This window comes from Kogia breviceps, chromosome 2 (genome assembly GCF_026419965.1).
Source record: "Kogia breviceps isolate mKogBre1 chromosome 2, mKogBre1 haplotype 1, whole genome shotgun sequence".
Classification (NCBI taxonomy): Eukaryota; Metazoa; Chordata; class Mammalia; order Artiodactyla; family Physeteridae; genus Kogia; species Kogia breviceps.
In genome coordinates this window covers 36852738-36870615 of record NC_081311.1, presented here as the reverse complement: position 1 = coordinate 36870615, position 17878 = coordinate 36852738, and the positions used below count along the sequence as shown (strand labels likewise).

The following is a 17878-nucleotide window of genomic DNA, read 5'->3' as shown; positions in this document are numbered from 1 at the left end:
TTCCAAGTAGAGATTCCAGCATTATAAGGCATTAATAAAATAATGCTCCCCTAAAGGCCAACAAGGAGATACAATCTTCAAGGCCTTAAGCATTCTCAGCTGATCGTAAAGTTGAGGACACAGGCCTGGCCCGGGGTTCCTGTGTGTGTCTCCCCTCATCAAAGTTACCTGCATTACCAGGCTCAAGTCCAGGCCTGTGGCAACTCCATTTGAGGCACATTAATGCTGAAAAAAGGGGGTAGAAATAATTATCCGTATTCCAAGGGCCGTAAGTCATTCATTTGAGGCAACCAACGGTGTCTGGTATGAATTCTGCAATTTGGCTGTCAGTTTTGTTTAACGAATTCATTCAACATACACTTAATGAGTTCCTTTCTGCAGAGCCTTGTCTTAAGTACTGAAGGGGAAATGAAGATATAGAAACATGAATCCTTTTAGTTAGTAGCCCTGTTCCTCCTGTTTTAGTAGCTGTGGCCATTTGGCATCCTATGGTGAATGAAATGGAAGATTCTTAAGAGATATCGTTGGCCCGATTTTCTCCTGTGCAGAGGGGCTGGGTAATGTTCAGCTTCAAGCCAGCATGTTAAAATATCCCAACGACTCACCATCCCCAGTTCTTCTACCAATTCTATCCCTCCCCACATGTGGTGATCCATATAATAAAAGAGGAAAGAGACGGGTTCAGATTCTATCTTAATTGGGAATCTTGTCACATCCTGAGATCTTTCTATGATTTACAAAATCACCAATAGGTTCCCAATTATTGGCTAGACTGATTTTCATCAAGGAGGTGATATTAAAGATAGTGTTTAAAGCAATTATTTGAGGCAAAAGGAAGAACATTATGTAAATGCCTGACCATTCCAGGTCATCTGCTTTGTGGAGCCTTGGCAGAGAGGAGGGAAGACAGAAGATTTGAAAGTTCTCTGTTACAGGGCCTATTCGGCTTTCTTATCTTTAACATCTGCAGGAATTTTAATATTATTCCTTAATAATAATTTCTTATTCCATTTAAGAGATTTCAGTTTAGTGGGAGTGGCTGCAGAGTCACTAGCCCACGTCCTGTCTCCCCTCTTCTGTTTACTTTTGAGGGGCTTTCACAGGCATATTTCATTGTAAACAGAGTGTTACCCATTCCACAAAGGAGCCATAGAATGTTCTGCTTAAGCCTTAGATCTGTGTCACATCTCCTTTCCAACAAATTCAGAATCCTCTTTGGCCCAGGACTTCAGAGCTCATGCTAAGTTTTTTGGCAGCACCAGTAAAGAAAGATCAGTTTCATTGTGTTCCAGTAATAAGCTTTTTTTGATTTCAGTGAATAGATGAGCTCTTTTTATATAATTGACTAACTTGCTTATTTCGTCTTCCTTTTCCTAAAACAACAAAACAAAACGAAACAAAAAACAGACTGAGAGGATATCAGATCCTGAACAACCATTTGTACAGCTTGGGGCAATCTTAATATAACACGTAACAAGGCACGGGGTTTCTATCTCAGAATTTTGCACACCTTACCTGCATATCAGAGAGGGTAGGCTCTGTTCTCTCAAATCCCTGAGAGGGTTTGTGGTTGAGGTGGGAGGACTGTGGTGGAAAAATTCCTCTCCTCAGTCCCTTTTTTAAAAAAAATCTTTCTTTTCATTTGATAATTATATTTTTTATGTAGATCCTCAGAGGATTAAAAGAAGACACTTAACATATGATATACTCAACATTTCTGTACCACCAGGTGTATAAGAAATTCACACATCATATATCACATATTTAGTATTTATGCCTCTCTCCTAATAATAGAACAAATGTATTATGGGGACATTAAATAAATGATAGAAAGCATTATATGAGAAAAATTACAAAGAAGTGTGCACACCATTTAGCCTTGCAATGTTATCTGTCATTTCTCATATACTTAATTTATTTAAAGTTTCATTTTACTTTTATTTCTGTTCCTCTCTAATTTTGGTTTGATTTTCTGGCTGTTTCTTCTTCTGACTCTTCTTACCCTATGCTAGGCTTCTGCATTCTGCCCACACATGGGGGGGATTCTCCCTCAAGTTTAATATCAACGCTATTGACAAACACTGTATTTGCAGATAGAAGGTGGTTTCATTGTAAAGCAAGCAGCAGCTTCAACCGAGAGTTGGCCCTGCTTTGGAGAAGTGTCACAGATCAACTGTTCTAGAAGTTGATTCAGAGTTATGAATCTGAAAAGTTATGATTTTGGTAGCTGTACTCAGATTTTGCCTGGTTATAGATGTTATAGATGTCATCTCTTTGCAGTTTTATCCATCCCCTTCTCCTGTCACTCACTTGGTATTAATATTCTTTCGGTTCTACAAACATGTTCCTGCTTCCAAGCTTTCACATATCTTGTTCCTTTATTTTCATCTCCCCCCTTTAGTTTAAATGCCACCTCCTAAGAGAGGCCCTCATGAACCATCAAATATGTTACACTGTATGATGAACTTTTCCCTCCCTCAGGTGCGTGTTAGAATTTGTCACTGTGTTTTTCAATTCTCTTGCTTTTGTTGTCATAGTAGAATATAAGTTTCATGAGGCTGGGAATACGTCTTAATTGTTCATTATTGCATCTTTATGATTTAGCTGAAGCCTGGAACACAGTAGATGCTCAACAAATACATGCTGAATAAACTGAAGTAGTCTTCACAGCAATTTAATCTCATTTACTTAGCTTGGTATATATATCTTTAACTTAGTTCATTGTGGATATATGGGTATATTAGGAATTAGCTTGACTTAAACTACATGGTAAATTTATTGAATCTGTGCTTGGTAGAGTAGAAGTTTGGGAACTCAATTGTTCATCTGTCTCTGTTAAAGTGAATTTAAATATTTTATAAAAATCTGAATTTTTTCTTAAAGTTGTAGTACATATTGTGGAGAATTTGGAAAACATAAATATGGCAAAGAAAGTATAAAACTACTGACCATCAGTCAGCAAGTCATTAATATAAGTTTCATTATCTCTGGCTTTTAGTGTAATATATTTTATATATTACATATATTTTTAAAATATATATAATATATTTTTATTTTTTGACAATTGAAAGATATTTATTATCTTGATTGTCATGATGGTTTCATGGGTTTAGACTTGTGTCAAACTCATCAAATTGTACTCTTTAAATATGTGCACTTTATTGTATCAATTATTCCTCAATAAAGTTGTAAAAATAGTACAATATAATAAACTAAAAACAACCCCACCACAAACATTAGCCCCAGTTTCAAATGCCTAGCATGAACAGTATCCAGATGCATAGAACTAGTTACCTCAAAAAGAAGAGTTTATGAATTTTTTTCTTCCAGTTTTACTGAGATGTAATCAATATACAGCACTGTATAAGTTGAAGGTGTGCAACATCATGATTTGACTTACATACATCATGAAATAATTATCACAGTAAGTTTAGTGAACATCCATCATCTCATATTGATACAAAATGAAGGAAATAGAAGAATATATATTTTTCCTTGTGATGAGAACTCAGGATTTACTCATAACTTTCATATGTAACATACACCACTGTTAATTATATTTATCATGTTGTACATTATATCCCTTCTATTTCTTTATCTTGTAAATTTGTACCTTATGACTACCTAATCTGTACCTTATGACTACCTAATCCAATCTCCCTCCCCCTCCCCCCACCATTGATAACCACAAATCTGATCTCTTTTTCTATGAATTTTTTTAACATCTTTATTGGAATATAATTGCTTTACAATGGTGTGTTAGTTTCTGCTGTATAACAAAGTGAATCAGCTATACATATACATACATCCCCATATCTCCTCCCTCTTGCATCTCACTCCCACCCTTCCTATCTCACCCATCTAGGTAGACACAAAGCACTGAGATGATCTCCTTGTGCTATGCAGCTGCTTCCCACTAGCTATCTATTTTACCTTTAGTAGTGCACATATGTCCATGACACTCTCTCACTTGGTCCCAGCTTACCCTTCCCCTCCCTGTGTCCTCAAGTCCATTCTCTACGTCTGCATCTTTGTTCCTGTACTGCCCCTAGGTTCTTCAGAACCATTTTTTTTTTTTTTTAGATTCAATATATATGTGTTAGGATACGGTATTTGTTTTTCTCCTTCTGACTAACTTAATTCTGTATGACAGTCTCTAGGTCCATTCAACTCACTACACCTAACTCAATTTTGTTTCTTTTTATGGCTGAGTAATATTCCATTGTATATATGTGCCACATCTTCTTTATCCATTCATCTATCAGTGGACACTTAGGTTGCTTCCATGTCCTGGCTATTATAAATAGTGCTGCAATGAACATTGTGGTACATGACTCTTTGAATTATGGTTTTCTCAAGGTATATGCCCAGTAGTGGGATTGCTGTGTTGTATGGTAGTATTATATTTAGTTTTTTGAGGAACCCCCATACTGTTCTCCATAGTGGCTGTATCAATTTATATCCCCACCAACAGTGCAAGAGGGTTCCCTTTTTTCCACACCCTCTCCAACATTTATTGTTTGTAGATTTTTTGATGATGGCCATTCTGACTTCTGTGAGGTGATACCTCATTGTAGTTGTGATTTGCATTTTTCTAATGATTAGTGACGTTGAGCATCCTTTCATATGTTTGTTGGTAATCTGTATATCTTCTTTGGAGAAATGTCTATTTAGGTCTTCTGCCCATTTTTGGATTGGGTTGTTTGCTTTTTTGATATTGAGCTGCATGAGCTGTTCATATGTTTTGAAGATTAATCCTTTGTCCATTGATTTGTTTGTAAATATTTTCTCTCATTCTGAGGGTTGTCTTTTCATTTTGTTTATGGTTTCCTGTGTTGTGCCAAAGCATTTAAATTTAATTAGGTCCCATTTGTTTATTTTTGGTTTTACTTCCATTTCACTAGGAGGTGGGTCAAAAAGGATCTTGCTGTGATTTATGTCATGGAGTGTTCTGCGTATGTTTTCCTCTAACACTTTTATGGTATCTGGCCTTACATTTAGGTCTTTAATCCATTTTGAGGTTTTTTTGTGTGTGTATGCTGTTAGGGAGTGTTGTAATTTCATTGTTTTACATGTAGCTGTCCAGTTTTCCCAGCACCACTTATTGAAGAGGCTGTCTTTTCCTCCATTGTATATTCTTGCCTGCTTCATCAAAGATAAGGTGACCATATGTGCATGGGTTTATCTCCGGGCTTTCTATTCTGTTCCATTGATCTACATTTCTGTTTTTGTGCCAGTACCATACTGTCTTGATTACTGTAGCTTTGAGTATAGTCTGAAGTCAGGGAGCCTGATTCCTCCAGTTCCGTTTTTCTTTCTCAAGATTACTTTGGCTATTCAGGGTCTTTTGTGTTTCCTTACAAATTGGGAAATTTTTTTTTCTAGTTCTGTGAAAAATGCCATTGGTAGTTTGATAGGGATTATATTGAATCTGTAGATTGCTTTGGGTAGTATAGTCATTTTCACAATGTTGATTTTTCCAATTCAAGAATATGGTATATCTCTCCATTTGTTTGTATCATCTTTAATTTCTTTCAACAGTGTCTTATAGTTTTCTGCATACAGTTCTTTGGCTCCTTAGTTAGGTTTATTCCTAGGTATTTTATTCTTTTTGCTGCAATGGTAAATGTGCGTGTTCCCTTAATTTCTCTTTCAGATTTTTCATCATTAGTGTATAGGAATGCCAGAGATTTCTGTGCATTAATTTTGTATCCTGCTACTTTACCAAATTCATTGATTAGCTTTAGTAGTTGTCTGGTAGCATCTTTAGGATTCTCGATGTATAGTATCATGTCACCTGCAAACAGTGACAGTTTTACTTCTTCTTTTCCTATTTGGATTCCTTTTAATTCTTTTTCTTCTCTGATTGCCATGGCTAAAACTTCCAAAATGATGTTGAAAAATAGTGGTGAGAGTGGGCAACCTTGTCTTGTCCCTGATCTTAGTGGAAATGGTTTCAGTTTTCACCATTGAGGACGATGTTGGGTTTGTCATATATGGCCTTTATTATGTTGAGGTAAGTTCCCTCTATGCCTACTCCTGGAGGGTTTTTATCATAAATGGGTGTTGAATTTTGTCAAACGCTTTTTCTGCATCTATTGAGATGATCATATGATTTTTATTTTTCAATTTGTTAATATGGTGTATCACATTGATTGATTTGTGTATATTGAAGTATCCTTGCATTCCTGGGATAAACCCCACTGGATCATGGTGTATGATCATTTTAATGTGCTGTTGGATTCTGTTTGCTAGTATTTTGTTGACTGTTTTTGCATCTGTATTCATCAGTGATATTGGCCTGTAGTTTTCTTGTTTAGTGACATCTTTTCCTGGTTTTGGTATCAGGGTGATGGTGGCCTCATAGAATGAGTATGGGAGTGTTCCTCCCTCTGCTGTATTTTGAAAGAGTTTGATAAGAATAGGTGTTAGCTCTTCTCTAAATGTTTGATAGAATTCACCTGTGAAGCCATCAGGTCCTGGGCTTTTGTTTGTTGGAAGATTTTTAATCACAATTTCAATTTTAGTACTTGTGATTGGTCTGCTTATATTTTCTACTTCTTCCTGGTCCAAGCTTAGAAGGTTGTGCTTTTGTAAGAATTTGTCCATTTCTTCCAGGTTGTCCATTTTATTGGCATATAGTTGCTTATAGTAATCTCTCATGATCTTGTGTATCTCTTCAGTATCAGTTGTTACTTTTCCTTTTTCATTTCTAATTCTACTGATTTTAGTCCTCTCCCTTTTTTTCTTTTTTTTTTTTTTTTTTTTTTTTTGTGGTACGTGGGCCTCTCACTGCTGTGGCCTCTCCCGTTGCGGAGCACAGGCTCCGGACGTGCAGGCTCAGCGGCCATGGCTCACGGGCCCGGCCACTCGGCGGCGTGTGGGATCTTCCCAGACCGGGGCACGAATCCGCGTCCCCTGCATCAGCAGGCGGATTCTCAACCACTGCACCACCAGGGAAGCCCTCCCTTTTTTTTCTTGATGAGTCTAGCTAATGGTTTACCAATTTTGTTTATTTTCTCAAGAACCAGCTTTTAGTTTTATTGATCTTTTCTATTGTTTCCTTTATTTCTGATCTGATCTTTATGATTACTTTCTGCTAACATTGGGGTTTTCTTAATTCTTTTTTCTCTAATTGCTTTAGGTGTAAGTTTAGGTTGTTTATTTGAGATGTTTCTTGTTTCTTGAGGTAGGATTGTATTGCTATAAACTTCCCTCTCAGAACTACTTTTGCTGCATCCCATAGGTTTTGGGTCATCATGTTTTCATTGTCATTTGTTTCTAGGTATTTTTTGATTTCCTCTCTGATTTCTTCATGATCTCTTGGTTATTTAGTAGTGTATTGTTTAGCCTCCATGTGTTTGTATTTATTACAGACTTTTTTCCTGTAATTGATATCTAGTCTCATAGTGTTGTTATATCTTCTTCTTGGATTGATCCCTTGATCATTATGTAGCGTCCTTCTTTGTCTCTTTTAATAGTTTTTATTTTAAAGTCTATTTTGTCTGGTAAGAGAATTGCTACCCCCTCTTCTTGTTGATTTCCATTTGCATGGAATATCTTTTTCCATGCCCTCACTTTCAGTCTGTATGTGTCCCTAGGTCTGAAGTGGGTCTCTTGTAGACAGCATATATATGGGTCTTGTTTTTGTATTGATTCATCCAGTCTGTGTCTTTTGGTTGGAACATTTAATGCATTTACATTTAAGGTAGTTATCGATATGTATGTTCCTATTACCATTTTCTTAATTATTTTGGGTTTGTTATTGTAAGTCTTTTCCTTCTCTTGTGTTTCCTGCCTAGATAAGTTCCTTTAACATTTGTTGTAAAGCTGGTTTGGTGCTCCTGAATTCTCTTAGCTTTTGCTTGTCTGTAAAGGTTTTAATTTCTCTATCGAATCTGAATGAGATCCTTGCTGGGTAGAGTAATCTTGGCTAAAGGTTTTTTCCTTTCATCATTTTAATATGTCCTGCCACTCCCTTCTGGCTTGCAGAGTTTCTGCTGAATGATCAGCTGTTTACCTTATGGGGATTCCCTTGTATGTTAATTGTTGCTTTTCCCTTGCTGCTTTTAATATTTTTTCTTTGTATTTAATTTTTGATAGTTTGGGTAACGTGTCTTGGCGTATTTCTCCTTGCCTTTGTCCTCTATGGGACTCTCTGTGCTTCCTGGACTTGGTTGCCTATTTCCTTACCCATATAAGGGAATTTTTCAACTATAATCTCTTCAAATATTTTCTCAGTCCCCCCCCCCCCTTTTTTTTTCTCTTCTTCTTCTGGGACCTGTATAATTCGAATGTTGGTGCATTTAATGTTGTCCCAGAGACTGTCCTCAATTCTTTCCATTCATTTCCCTTCATTCTGCTCTGCAGTAGTTATTTCCACTATTTTATCTTCCCGGTCACTTATCCTTTCTTCTGCCTGAGTTATTCTACTATTGATTCCTTCTAGAGAATTTTCAATTTCATTTACTGTGGTGTTCATCGTTGTTTGTTTGCTCTTTAGTTCTTCTAGGTCCGTGTTAAATGTTTCTTGTGTTTCCTCCATTCTATTTCCAAGATTTTGGATCATCTTTACTATCATTACTTTGAATTATTTTTCAGGTAGACTGCCTATTTCCTCTTCATTTGTTTGGCCTGGTGTGTTTTTACCTCTCTCCTTCATCTGCTGTGTATTTCTCTGTCTTCTCATTTTGCTTAACTTTCTGTGTTTGGGGTCTCCATTTTGTAGGCTGCAGGTTCATAGTTCCCATTGTTTTTGCTGTCTGCTCCCACTGGGTAAGGTTGGTTCAGTGGTTTGTGTATGCTTCTTGGTGGAGGGGACTGGTGCCTGTGTTCTGGTGGATGAAGCTGGATCTTGTCTTTCTGGCGGGCAGGACCATGTCTGGTGTTGTGTTTTGGTGTGTCTGTGAACTTATGATTTTAAGCAGCCTCTCTGCTAATGGGTGGCTTTGAGTTCCTGTCTTGCTAGTTGTTTGTCATAGGGTGTCCAGCACTGTAGCTTGCTGGTCATTGAGTCAATCTGGGTCTTAGCATTGAAATGGAGATCTCTGGTAGAGCATTCGCCATTTGATATTACATGGAGCTGGGAGGTCTCTGGTGGACCAATGTCTTGAACTCGGCTCTCCCACCTCAGAGGCTCAAGCATGACACACAGCCATAGCACAAAGACCCTGTCAGCCACATTGTTAAGAAGAAAAGGGGGAAATGGAAAGAAAGAAGGAAAGAAAAAGAAAAAATAAATTAAATAAAGTTATTAAAATAGAAAAAAATTATTTTAAAAAAAGTAATTGAGAAAAAGAAAGAAAGAAGAGAGCAATTAAACCAGAAACAAATTCATCAATGATAGCAAGCACTAAAAGCTATACTAAAAAACCAATCAAACAATAAAAGATGGACAGTCAGAACCCTAGTACAAATGGCAAAAACAAAGCTATACAGACAAAGTCACACAAAGAAGCACACATACTCACTCACAGAAAGAGAAAAAGGAATATATATATATATATATATATATAAAATTAAAAAAAGAAGAGAGCAACCAAATCAATAAACAAATCTACCAATGATAATAAGCTCTAAATACTAAATAAGATACACATAAAACCAGAAACAAATTAGACACAGAAATCAAACCCCAAGTCTACAGGTGCTCCCAAAGTCCACTGCCTCAATCGTGGGATGATTCATTGTCTATTCAGGTATTCCACAGAAACAGGTATATCAAGTTGATCGTGGAGATTTAATCCTCTGCTCCTGAGGCTGCTGGGAGAAATTTCCCTTTCTCTTCTTTGTTTACACAGCTCCTGGGATTCAGCTTTGGATTGTCCCCACGTCTGTCTGTAGGTTGCTTGAGGGCGTCTGTTCTCGCCCAGACAGGATGTTGTTAAAGTAGCAGCTGATTGGGGGGCTCTGGTTCACTCAAGCCGTGGGGAGGGAGGGGTATAGAATTCAGGGCAAGCCTGCGGTAGCAGAGGCCAGCATGACCTTGCAACAGCGTGAGGCATGCCGTGTGTTCTCCCTGGGAAGTCATCCATGGATCACGGGACCCTGGCAGTGGCGGGCTGCACAGGCCCCTGGGAGGGGAGGTGTGACTAGTGACCTGTGCTTGCACACAGCCTTCTTGGTGGCTGCAGCAGCAGCATTAGCATCTCATGGCTGTCTCTGGGGTCTGCGCTGATAGCCGCAGTTCACGCCTGTCTCTGGAGCTCGTTTAGGCGGTGCTCTGAATCCCCTCTCCTCACGCACCCTGAAAGAATGGTCTCTTGCCTCTTAGGCAGGTCCAGACTTTTTCCCGGACTCCCTCCTGGCTAGCTGTGTCACCCTAGCCCCCTTCAGGCTGTGTTCATGCAGCCGACCCCAGTCTTCTCCCTGGGATATGATCTCCGAAGCCAGAGCCTCAACTGCCAGCCCCCACCCACCTGGGCGGGTGAGTAGCCTAGGCTCTCAGGCTGGTGAGTGCTGGTTGGCACCAATCCTCTGTGCGGGAATCTCTCTGCTTTGCCCTCTGCACCACTGTTGCTGGGCTTTCCTCCATGGCTCTGAAGCTTCCCCCCCGCCACCCCTCATCCCCACCAGTGAAGGGGCTTCCTAGTGTGTGGAAACTTTTCCTCCTTCACAGCTCCCTCCCAGAGGTGCAGGTCCCATCTCTATTCTTTTGTCTCTGTTTTTTCCTTTTTTCTTTTGCCCTACCTAGGTATGTGGGGAGTTCCTTGCCTTTTGGGAAGTCTGAGGTCTTCTGCCAACATTCAGTAGGTGTTATGTAGGAGTTGTTCTACATGTAGATGTAGTTTTGATGTATTTTTGGGAAGGAAGGTGATCTCCACGTCTTACTCCTCTGCCATCTTGAAGGTGCCCCCAATATATATTTATTTTAAAAATCTATATATTGGGATATACAGTATGAACTTTTGTTTGAAATTTGCTTTTTTCGCACTTATTGTCATAGGCAATTTCAGTACCATTAGGTATTGCTCAAAAATATTATAAGTGGCCACATGGTAGTTAATCCAAATCCCTTCTTTGAGCCTAAATTGGTTGGAATTGGGTTTTAGGCCTTATAACCAAAAGAATCTGCAAAAATATAAATACCAAGGACTTTTACGTATGGTTTTGCACTACATGAAGTCAGGGAAAAATCTTGGCTAGTTATAGAAAATGATGTGAAAAACTTCTCTTCTATAAAATCTTATTTCTATACCTGAATTTAGTTACAGGAGCAGACTGCTATAATCCTTGATTATTTTGCATTGGCCCCTTGTAGAATCTAAACTTTGGAGTGAGGGAATCAGCAGATACACTGGGAACCATTAAGAAAGAGCCCACATAATACATTGACATTTGTGCTGGAAAGGATGCTATTTAGGATAGTATCTATTTCATTACTCAGTGTCTTTATATGTGAACCCTAGTTAGAAATTCCTGTCTTGTCTTGGTATAAGGCAATTTCAGTAGATGACAGGGGCAGTAATGTGTTCTGTGAATCCAATGTCTATTTTAATATACTGTACTCATATCTTAAGATTGAATGAGACAGAAGATGGTGGATATTTCTGTTTGCAACCTCACTTGGCACCACAGAGGCAATAGCATGACCACAGTCTATCATTCACTTTACACAACAATCATGAAGTTATGCATTAAAAAACTGGGGGAACCACTATTTCAAAATTTGTGCAAAAGTGGGAGTTTATTACTAGTTTTATATTGCATTACTTGAAGTTCTTGTAAAATTCAATTACACTCTACTAGGAATGGTTGAACTTCTCTTGGAAAATTCTTCTGTTTGTATCTTGTGAACATTATGGGTTATGTAATTGATCACATTTCCCCATTTTTGTTGTTAGCTAAAAATCGTAGAAATTAGTTTCCCATTTATAGAAAATGCATAATTATAAAATTTAACCTCATTTCTAGTTTGTAATTAACCTAATTCTTGGATTCAGCTTATATCCATGCCTTCTGGTTACCCACTTACTTATAATCTATTTTATCTTCCTTTGGCTCATGAATATTATAAATTTAAATTCTTATTGGAAAATAATGAAATATAAGAAGATAAAAATATTTTTGTTACCTCTTTTAAGATGATACTTCTGGGTACGCCCCTGCCATTTCTTTCCATTACCTTGTCCAATGACTATCAAGCCTTTTGTTTGTTTCCTTCTCCCCCATTCCTTTCCTTTGGTAAGGGTATATTCCTTCTCCAATTTCATGTACAATGTTTTATCCAGCACCTGATTTTGTAAAATACCCCATGGCCTTTTGTTTTGTCTTAATTCATCTGGTACACATCCTCTTAAAAATTTATTAAGAAATCCATCAATTTCTATTTTTATAAGTATAGTTTAAAATAATTCTTTGCATAATTCTCTTCTGAGCCTTTTTTTTAGTGATGCGAACTTTGTCACTCAGTCTTGCATCAATTTTTATTTATTTTATGATTTTGTCTTTAGAATAGTTTGTCTTGAGGTGAAGACTCCACTGTGGCCTCATGAGGATGACATGGCAGGGGTCCCCAGTTCACAGCATGCCAGTCTCACTGCTAGGATCACAATGAGACTAACAGTTGGCATTAGAAAGTATTCAGTCTTTTTTTGTTTGGTAATTATAGCTTCCATTTCACCAGGTAGAATCGTTTTACAGCTAAAGATCCACAGCTAACTAGGGAGCATAAGCAGAAAAATAATTATGCTTCTTTACTATTGGTTAGACTTTATCTTTGTCACATGATGTGGTTTTAGATGCTTACATTTTGCCCCCCTGTATTTTAATTACCAGTATCCCTTTTTCAAATCTCATCTATGTGATATCATTTTATATATATATGTGCATATATATGTATATATGTGTGTGTATATATATACATGTATATACGTGTATATATGCACGTATATGTTTCCATTTTCTAATGCACTAGTGACTTCAGGATGATTCTTAGCTCATAACAACTTCATTTCTCTGAGAACTGTCCCCACCAGTAGGGAAGGGTCTTTGCAGACAATTTGTATGACTCTGTCCCTTTGCCAAAACACCTGATCTGGATGTCCAGTCATATTTTCTCTCTGTGAGTGAGCCTGTGTGGGTGTCTTCAAATGACATAAAGCTGTGAGAAAGTCATCTTCCACCACCTTCTGAGAGGAAATGAACTCTCAGAAGTAGGGATGGAGAGAAAGCCTGGATGGTTTTCTTGGTAACTTTCCTGTTTCCAAAGCCCCTGAGTTCTGGCTATCCTTGAGCTTGGTGTGTCACTCAATATCCTCCTCATAACTTTTTCTTTGCTTTCTTAAGGCAGCTTCAATTACTTTCTGGTACCACTAGAAGAACTGTGGCAAAGTCATGTTATTAAGAAGTGAAGAGCCTCCAATATAGTATTTTGGAAACAGCAAATTCCCTTCTTCATGTTCCATCTTGTTTTTCTCACAAAGTCTACATTAGTATCATCTTCCCTCAGAGACCTATAGGAACATTTTGTGCCTTGAGTTCCTTTGGCACATCTGTTACGTGTTCCTATTGTGAATTGTGCTTCTGTCCCAAGTTCACATGATTTTTCTTACTGTCAAGTACTCCTTTAAGCTTTCTTCTCTGTCTCTTGCTGTGCTTCTTGCCCTCTTTTAGGTTGGGATATTCCACATTCTTTTGGACTCAAGTTCCATCTGCAATGGGCCTGTTGTTCTGTTTGGCTTTGGTCTCCCTCTACATTAATCCCTCTACATTAAGGGGATTCCCTTGCATCTTTTCTCCTCACTTCTTTTCATTCTCTCTGGGTTTCTGACAGAGCTGCTCTTACTGAGGCAGTTACCTTTGTCTGTTTTCTTCTGCAAGAACAATTTTATTCCTACACTTTTCTCATGGTGGCTCTTTTTCATCACTAGACTCTTCCCCTTTTCCTTTTATTTATTTTCCTCTTGGAACATAAAGTTTCTTCTTTATATTCATTGAGCTGTTCCTGGAGTCATATCTTACTGTGTTCTTATTGGCCTATGTGTCTCTTCTGCATTCATTCAGGCTGAGATCCCAGCTTAGTCAGGCAGTCTGAATATGGCCAGTTCTTAGGAAATTTGTCTGAGTAGGTCCTTTGTAGTTCCAGAGGTTAAAAAGGGGAAGAATGTATCAGTCTGGGTTCTCCAAAGAAACAGAATATATGTATGTATTTCTAATAAAAAATAAGGAATTGGCTCATGTGGTTTTGGAGGCTGAGAAGTTCCAGGATCTGCAGTCAGCAAGCTGTAAATCCAGGAGAGCCAATGGTGTAAACTTCAGTTTTAGTCAAGTCTGAAGGCAGGAGTAGATTGATGTTCCAGCTTGAAGACAAAACAGCCAGAGAGAGTCTCACTCAGCATTTTTGTTCTATTCAGGCCTTCAACAGATTGGATGGGGCCCACCCACATTGGGGAGGGCAATCTGCTTTACACAGTCTGTCTATTAAAATGTTAATCTCATCCAGAAACATCCTCACAGGCACACCCAGAATAATGTTTAACCAGATATCTGGTCACTCTGTGGTCCAGTTAAACTGACACATAAAACTAGCCATCCCAGAGAGTTAAATAATATTACCTCAACTGTTCATCCATATCTGGTAGGCATCCAAGACCTGGTGTATCCCTCAGGACTCAACATCCCTTGGTGTTTTATGGATCTGAGGTCTTGTTCTCAGTGAACTCTTTACTTTTTTTTTTTTTTTTTAACTTCTCTTCCACACTGATACAGAGAAAGAATGAACCTTTTTTGTGCAAATTCACATAAGGCATTTGAAGATAGCTAGACCTACAGATGGGATGGGAAACAGAAATTGTACACTATATCAGTGCCATAAATCAAAATTATATAGTAGATAGTTCTACTTTTTAAAAAATATCCAGTCACTCCACCTTCAGAATTTTCTCACTGGGCATCTTTCTCCCACCAGATGCCTCAGCTGTATCCTTTTCTTCTTATTCTATCTCCTCCTCTCTGTTCTGAAACCCACTATTCCTGTTTGATTCATTTGGACAGCAGTTTAGTTAACTCATTGTTGCAGTACAGACTTCCAAAGTGTAATGTGCAGATTCACTTTTCCTACCCAAAGATAGTTCCCTCCTAAAAAGCTATTAAAATGATAGTTTATTCACTCTTCTTTGTTTATGCAAGTAGTCATTCATTCATTAAACTTTAACAAGTACCTATTTAGTGTCCGTTAAACATGGTGAAGCAAAAGGAAGGCAAAAATTGTGTCAAATAGTTTTTTAAGTGGTGCTATTAGCTGTTATGTGTTATGATTTAGTATCTATTGGATTAAGAAGGAAGATTTAGAATAAGAACGAAAGAAATGAATTGTCTCATAGCTTTAGGAATTCCCACTAGCATAAGGGCTAAAAAATAAAACTAAAATATGAATGATAAAAGAAAGAAATCACATGTGTTAAGGCTAGTGCTTGAAAAACACCACCACCAACAACAACCTTTCCATTGCTTAGAGAATTTACAGACTCGTAGCAGAGACAGATAAGCAAAGAGAAAATTGTAGCACAATGTGATACAACAGAGGTAAACATGGGATGGCATGCATGCGCAGTGGTCATCATAGCATATTTTCTAGAAATGGTACCATCTAAACTGAGTTTTAGTTGTTGAGAAGACATAGGCAGGTAATGAAGTATTTGTGTGTTCTTGTGTATTGGCAGGTAGAGGTGAGTGGAGGTGGGACATGATGATGAGGAAGAGTCAACATCTCCACACGGATGTCATACTGATAGGACTCAACATATCCTAAATTAAAGTCTTATCTTTTTCTCTAGTTCTGCATTTCTTCTACCATTCCATCCTCAATGGATGACACAAACACTCACCTAACTCTTCAACCAAAAGTTGGGCAACATCTTAGTACATCCTGTCCCTCAACAAATATATATAGTCCATCTGTTACCAAGTCTGGCCATTCTGAACAACTTTCAAAATCCTAAATATGCCATGACTCTTTTTAACTCTGAATGTTTATTTCCTCTGTCTGGAACAGGGTTCCTCTCTCACACATCACCCACCCTAGCTTGGCTAACTCATACTCATTTTTTGGTTTCTTTTTACTTTTTAATTGACTTACAGTTAACATACAATATTATATTAGTTTCAGGTGTACAACCTAGTGATTTGAGATTTATATACATTGTGAATTGATAACTACGACAAGTCTAGTAATTGGTTATCACCCCAAAAAGTCATTGTAACATTACTGACTATATTCTCTATGCTGTACATTATATCCTGGTGACATTTATTTTATAACTGTAAGTTTGTACCTCTTAAACTCCTTCACCCATTTTGCCTAACCTCCCACCACCCCCTTCCCCTCTGGTAACCATCAGTTTGTTCTCCACATCTGTGAGTCACATTCTCTTTTGTTTGTTCATTTGTTTCATTTTTTAGATTCCACATAAAAGTGAAATCATATGGTAATTGTCTTTCTCTGTCTGACTTATTTCACTTAGCATAATACCCTTCATGTCCATCCATGTTGTTGCAAATGGCAAGATTTCATTCTTTTTTATGGCTGAGTAATATTCCTGTGTGTGTGTGTGTATGTGTGTGTGTGTGTGTATTATGTATGTGCTTGTGCTCATGCATGTGCATCAACCATATCTTCTTTATCCATTCATCTATTAATGGGCACTTAAGTTGTGTCCATAACTTGTTTACTGTGAATAATGCTGCAGTGAACATAGGGGTGCATAAGTCTTATTTTAAAAGATCTATTTATTATTTATTTATTGTTATTTATTTTTGGCTGTGTTGGGCCTTAGCTGCGGCATGCAGGATCTTCGTTGAGGCATGCAGGATTGTGGCACATGGGCTCTGTATTGTGGTGCACAGGCTTCTTTCTACTTGTGGTGTGTGGGTTTTCTTTTCTCTACTTGTGGAGTGCAGGCTCCAGGGCACGTGGGCTCTGTAGTTGTGGTGTGTGTGTTCCAGAGTGCATGGGTTCTGTAGTTTGTGGCACGTGGGCTTTAGTTGAGGCATGTGAGCTCAGTAGTTATGGCACACAGGCTTAGTTGCCCCATGGCATCTGCAAATAGTGACAGTTTAACTTCTTTGCAGTTTGGATGGCTTTTATCTCTTTTTCTTCTCTGATTGCCATGGCTAGGACTTCCAATACTATATGCTGAATAAAAGTAGTGGGAGTGGACATCCTTGTCTTGTTCCTAATCATGGAGGAAATGCTTTCAGCTTTTCACCATTGAGTGTGATATTAGCAGTGGGTTTGTCATATATGACCTTTATAATGTCGAGGTATGTTTCCTGTATCCTAATTATGTTGAGAGTTTTAATCATAAATGGATATTGAATTTTGTCAAATGTTTTCTTCTGCATCTATTGAGATAATCATATGATTTTTATTCTTTGTGTTGTTAATGTGGTATATCATGTTAATTAATTTGTAGATATTGAGTCATTCTCGTTTGCCTACCTGGAATAAATTCCACTTGATCATAGTTTATGATCCTTTTAATGTATTGTTGAATTTAGTTTGCTAATATTTTGTTGAGGATTTTTGCATCTATGTTCATCAGGGATATTGGCCCATAATTTTTTTTTTTTTTTTTTTAGTGTCTTTACCTGATATTGGTGTCAGGGTAACGTTGGCCTTGTAGAATGAGTTTGGAAGCATTCTTTCCTCTTCAATTTTTTGGAATAGTTGTGAAAGATAAGTATTAAATCTTCTTTAAATGTTTGGTAAAATTGACTTGTAAAACCATCTTGTCTTAAAGTTTTGTTTGTTGGGAGTTTTTTGATTACTGAATCAGTTTCATTACTAATGATCTGTCCAGCTTTTCTATTTCTTCCTGTTTCAGTATTGGAAGATTGTATGTTTTTAGAAATTTATCTGTTTCTAGGTTGTTGAATT

At 37.7% G+C, this 17878-nt stretch overlaps 1 long non-coding RNA gene across 1 annotated transcript in view; it reads left to right on the top strand.

Moving 5' to 3' along the window:
* The window catches only part of LOC131750259 (uncharacterized), a 189327-nt gene that overhangs the window by 99585 nt on the left and 71864 nt on the right, over window positions 1-17878 (top strand). The gene's annotated exons all lie outside the window — the stretch shown is intronic.